General features: G+C 49.3%; 1 long non-coding RNA gene across 1 annotated transcript; it reads right to left on the bottom strand.

Moving 5' to 3' along the window:
* Positions 1–1,047: 1,047 nt before the first annotated feature.
* On the bottom strand, positions 1,048–3,236 carry LOC127001234 (uncharacterized). Its single transcript, XR_007754946.1, has 2 exons — positions 1,604–3,236; positions 1,048–1,558 (listed from the first exon to the last, which is right to left on the bottom strand). It is a non-coding gene; the product is annotated as an uncharacterized LOC127001234 (long non-coding RNA).
* Between the last annotated feature and the right edge of the window lie 2,395 nt (positions 3,237–5,631).

Raw genomic sequence — 5,631 nt, 5'->3', positions numbered from 1 at the left:
TGATCTCCCACATGAGGGTGGCGGCTTCCGTCCGGCATCCCTCCCTTTTTTTTTTATGTAAACACCTATAGCGCCGGTAGGCTCGTCTCGACTCCACCTTTTTGTATAGCTGTCTCCACATCACGTCGCAGGCCCCGACAAGAATACCTCGCCGGACCCTTCCATCTGTGTAACTCCTGCCAAGTGTGCTTATGTCTGGCCGGATTGTAGGCTGGGCGGCGAGGCAGGACCTGGGCAGAACGGAGGGTGAACTCACGCCTTTGGGTTTGATCATTTATAAGTCTAGTTGTGGTTCGTGTGTGGTTAGTTTATACTTTCCCACGATGTGTTCCCTACATATGAGTGTGATATATGAACTCTTATGTCTACATATTCTCATCAATCTGCAGTTAGGAATGAATATTACAAGTAACTTATTATCTTTAGTCCAGTAATAGTAGCAGCAGCAATAACAGTGGTAGTAACAGGAGTATAGTAGTAGTAGTAGTAGTAGTAGTGGTAGTTGAATGTAGTTTAATGTAGAATCGCTTAGGTTTAAGGACAGACCACCTAGTCTGGACCATGGGGTCTGTGTGGTCTGATTTTCTATGTAAATCTATGTAAATCTCTCTCTCTCTCTCTCTCTCTCTCTCTCTCTCTCTCTCTCTCTCTCTCTCTCTCTCTCTCTCTCTCTCTCTCTCTCTCTCTCTCTCTCTCTCTCTCTCTCTCTCTCTCTCTCAGTGTCACAAACATAATCACACACACACATCCTCTTGCCACACACTATTCCACTGCGTCATTTGTTCTTCTGTTCGCTCTGAAGGAAACCCAAGAAGATGTGGAACACTTTCTTCTTGTTTTGTTTTCTTATTTTTGCTGTTGTTGCTTTTGTTTTAGTTGTTTTTGTTGTTATCCTTTCTCCTCTTCGAGACTGAGAGAGAGAGAGAGAGAGAGAGAGAGAGAGAGAGAGAGAGAGAGAGAGAGAGAGAGAGACGCTCGTGATATCCGCCTTCCTGTGTTTTTGCATCCAGTACTCACACGCACGCATCGGTCATGGCAGGACGCGTGGCTGTGGTTGTCCTGCTCGTGGTGGTCTTCGTGAGTGCTCTCGGCCTCGCCTCCACCAGGGACTCTGTCAAGCCTGATGTAGTAGTCGTGGAGGATGGAAACGAGAGAATCTATGAAGAGATCAAACGTCAGCCACAAAAGGTCATGTCGACATCGTTGATTGTAAAGCCGGGAGATGACTTTAAGGCTGTCTGCGTTGTTGCGGGAAACATACACATCCTAGAATGGCATTGTTTTGGGTTTGAGAACTGCAAACTGAGCAATACCACGTGGAACTTGATGAAGGTGGAAGTAAAGGTCATGGAGGTTGTGCCTTCCACACGCTTCAAGCTCGAATATAAAGTGAAAGTCAACTGTTGTGTCTATACGAGATATGGAACTTTTGGGTCGGAGAACATCACACACATGGACGTTCATGCTCTTGGCGCCTCCAAATGGCTACTCAACGGACCACCAGACACCTGCCCTGACACCACCACGGAGAACCCTTCCTCTGGCCCGCCCTCCACACCTGACTCCACCACGGAGAACCCTTCCTCTGGCCCGCCCTCCACACCTGTGCTGCCGGTGGTAATAGTGGTGTTAGTGTGGGTGGCGGTGGTGTTGGCGGCCGCGGCGTTGGCTGTGGAGGTGGTGAAGCAGAAGGAGTTAGCAGCAACGATCGCCATTTTGGAGCGGCAGTGGAAACTCTCTGTCTCACCTTAGTGTGTGTGTGTGTGTGTGTGTGTGGATGAGAGAGAGAGAGAGAGAGAGAGAGAGAGAGAGAGAGAGAGAGAGAGAGAGAGAGAGACGATGACGATGATAAAAAAAAAAAAAGATAAGAGGTCAACAGAAACAGTAGCGGTGCATTCAGTCGACTTGCGTTGTCCGGCCGCCGAGGTGCAGGCAGAAGAGATGCCGTGCAAGTCACCTAGAACAGCTTGTGAACCCCTGCTCGGCCCATGACCCCCGCCGCCATGGCCCAGGATCAGCCAGGGACGCTGCAGGTCACCAGGTATGAACCCCTGCCTTGCCCCGTAACCGCCGCCTCCACCCAGGAACCGTAGCGCCAGAGTCCACCTTGTCTCTCCAGCGCCCAGGTTCTATTCTCGGGCTGGTTGTTGGAGGAAATGATTCCCGAGTTGATCAAGATAAGTTTCCCATGTGCTTGGAGGAGCGGTGATCTTCCCCATGAGGGTGGAGGCTTCCGTCCGACATCCCTCCCTGGCCTGTTTCTCCTCGACGGGGCAGGAAACGTGTGGCTCGCGTCTCTCGGTGGGGCCAGGTCCTGCCAGCCGCTGCCGTGTCCCGTGGAGGCGGCGGTGCACGGCTGTTGTCCCTGGCCCCAACAGTGGCGCCGAAGTCGGGTCGTGTTACAAGCAAAGATGATTCAGCTGTTGATTTACTAAGATGTTTCTGTGTGTGTTATTCCAGTTTAATTTTGAATTAGTGTGAAGTATTATTAATCATTGTAGGCATAGTAATTGTTTAGATATAGTAATGGGAATTAACTGTATTGCTACTTTTGTGGGGGCGGCGAGAAGCGGGCTTTTTTTGTACTCTTTTTGTTGCCCTTTGAGCCGCATCCTTTGATGTAAAAAAAATGCCCATGGTCTCTCGTAGTTACGCGGCTGTGCGCGGAACCAGGAGCAGGGCACGAAGCAGCATCCTGGCAGGCGATCACACAGAGGCGTCGCCTCCGTTGATCTCCCTGAACTAAACTCCTACCACTGTTATTCCCTTGCGTGAGAAGGTGAACTAAAGCAAGGCCTCGCGCGTGGAAGATACAGGGAACACGTCCGTCTCGACTCCACCTTTTTGTATAGCTGTCTCCACATCACGTCGCAGGCCCCGACAAGAATACCTCGCCGGACCCTTCCATCTATGTAACTCCTGCCAAGTGTGCTTATGTCTGGCCGGATTGTAGGCTGGGCGGCGAGGCAGGACCTGGGCAGAACGGAGGGTGAATTCACGCCTTTGGGTTTGATCATTTATAAGTCTAGTTGTGGTTCGTGTTTGGTTAATTTATACTTTCCCACGATGTGTTCCCTACATAGGAGTGTGATATATGAACTCTTATGTCTACATATTCTCATCAATCTGCAGTTAGGAATGAATATTACAAGTAACTGTTATTACCTTTAGTCCAGTAATGGTAGCAGCAGCAGTAACAGTGGTAGTAACAGGAGTATAGTTTTTTTTTTTTGTTTTTTTTTACGTGTTGCGCCGGTTGGCATCTTCCTGCATCTGAGATGGCCTTCGGGGTTGGCCTTCTTTCTCTTTGATGGTCGGGGGGTCGATGGTTTCTTCAAGGCTTCTTCTGGGTGGGGCCTGATGAGGCTCCTTGCTTCTTTCTGGGTGATGGTCGGCCCAGGCTTCGCTTCTTCTAGGTGGGGATGGTCAGCCGGCCGTTTCTCTGGCGGAGGCAGTGTTTATGTATGCGCCATCTTTGCTTGCCTCTCACTGCCCCGGAACTCGTTCTTGATTCGCTTGACGGCTCCTCTAGAGTCCGGGTTGATGGGTGGTCTTCAGGTCAGTAGTAGTAGTAGTAGTAGTAGTAGTAGTAGTAGTAGTAGTAGTGGTAGTTGAAGTAGCAGAAGTTGTTGCTGTTGTTGTTGCTGTTTTTGTTGGTGGTGATGTTGTTGTTGTAATCATGATTCATAGCTCTGTGTCACAATGGCCGACCGGATACATGTGTTCATAGTTGTCAGTGATTCTTAGACGCTATATTTGAGTTTGTTAGAAATAAAATAAATAAGTGCTCGGCGTCAAGACGGTGCTGCCCATAACCCTTGAATTAAATAAACTCATGATGTAAGTCTGTTGTCTTATTCAGTGCAGCCTTCACGCCTCCAACTCAGACTCCACACAAGACAAGTCCCACGCAGCCGCCCCTCCCTCCCACCAAGACCCAGCCAGAGGAGAGGACCAAGGCGCCTCTCCACCCGAAACTGACCTCTCCTCTGGCCTCTCGTTCTTGTTCCTTTCCTCGGAGCGGCGTCCAGGGGGCTTCTTTGCTGCTGTTTCTTTTTTTGTTGTTGTTTTCTGCCCTTGAGCTGCCTCCCCTGTAAAAAAAAAAATCACTGTGGGGCGTTAGTGACTTCCCTTTACTAGAAATCTCGAATATTTTTAGTCCATCTCTGGTTCAGATTTCCTGCATCTGTGTTCGTGCCTGCCTAGGACTTAAACACTTACAAGAGGGGGAGTATCAAGACGCCTCTCAAAGTGGATCCACTTGGAAACTCATTTACTTAACACTATTTACAGAATCAGCGCCCACGCCCATATAATTTTCTCTCTCTCTCTCTCTCTCTCTCTCTCTCTCTCTCTCTCTCTCTCTCTCTCTCTCTCTCTCTCTCTCTCTCTCTCTCTCTCTCTCTCTCTCTCTCTCTCACACACACACACACACACACTATCACAAACATAATCACGTTCACATCCGCTGCCAGCCTCGGTGTCTATTGTTGCGCCTGGAGTGACCTTTTAAATCATATCCATTTTCCTCACACTTCCTAAGTCTGCCATTAAACACATCACGCATTCTCTCCCTCTTCTCGGCTTACAGCACCAACTATTCTATTTCCACTTATTGCCAATACATCATTATATTATTGTATCGAAACTAGTCACTCTTGTTTGAACATTTCTACATAAACATTCCAAATATCACAAGAAATTACCATGCATACACGGGAACACCAAATAACCGATATGATAATGGTTCCTGCATACTCCTGATATCCATTCTACATTAGTGACCAGAACTGAACGGCATAATCAAGGTGAGGTCTAATTAGTGCTAAGTAAAGCTTGAGGATGACTTCAGCGCTCAAATAATAATAATAATAATAATAATAATAGTGATGCACGAACAGAAGAACCCTGTGTGTGTTTTGAGGGGGTGGGGGATGGGTTAAACACGGCTGTCCCTTCCTCTCTTATCTCAGGCAACTGTCAAAATCTATCCTTTTTTGGGGCATTGTAGCGCTGGCCCTTCCACTTCTCTTCCCTTCTCCTTCTCTTCCCTTGCTCTTTTCTTCCCTTCTCTTTCTCTTCCCTTCTCCTTCACTTCCCTTCCCTTTCCTTTCTCTTCCTTTCCCCTTCTCCTCCCTTCCCTTTCCCCTCTCTTCCCCTTGCCCTTCTCCTCCCTTCCCTTTCCCCTCTCTTCCCCTTGCCCTTCTCCTCCCTTCCCTTTCCCCTCTCTTCCCTTCCCCTTCTCCTCCCTTTCCTTCCCTTCCCTTTCTCTTCCCCTTGCCCTTCCTCTTGCCATTCCCTTCTCTTTCCCTTCACCTCCCTTCCCTTCCCCCTCCTTTCTCGTCCCCTTATCTTCCCTTCCCTTCCCCCTCCTTTCCCTTCCCCTTCTCTTTCCTTCCCTTCCCTTCACCTCCCTTTCCCTTCCCCTTCTCTTCCCTTCCCTTCCCTACCCTTACCTTCCCTTCACCTCCTTCCTTCCCCCTTCCTTCCCTTCCCCTTCCCTTCCCCTTCCTTCCCTTCCCCTTCCTTCCCTTCCCCTTCCCTTCACCCCTCTTCCTTCCCTTCCCTTCCCTTCCCTTCACCTCCCTTCCCTTCCCTTCCCCTTCCCTTTCCTTCCCCTTCCCTTCCCCT

Source organism: Eriocheir sinensis, chromosome 20 (assembly GCF_024679095.1).
Source record: "Eriocheir sinensis breed Jianghai 21 chromosome 20, ASM2467909v1, whole genome shotgun sequence".
Taxonomy (NCBI): domain Eukaryota; kingdom Metazoa; phylum Arthropoda; class Malacostraca; order Decapoda; family Varunidae; genus Eriocheir; species Eriocheir sinensis.
This window is presented reverse-complemented; position numbering and strand designations above follow the sequence as displayed.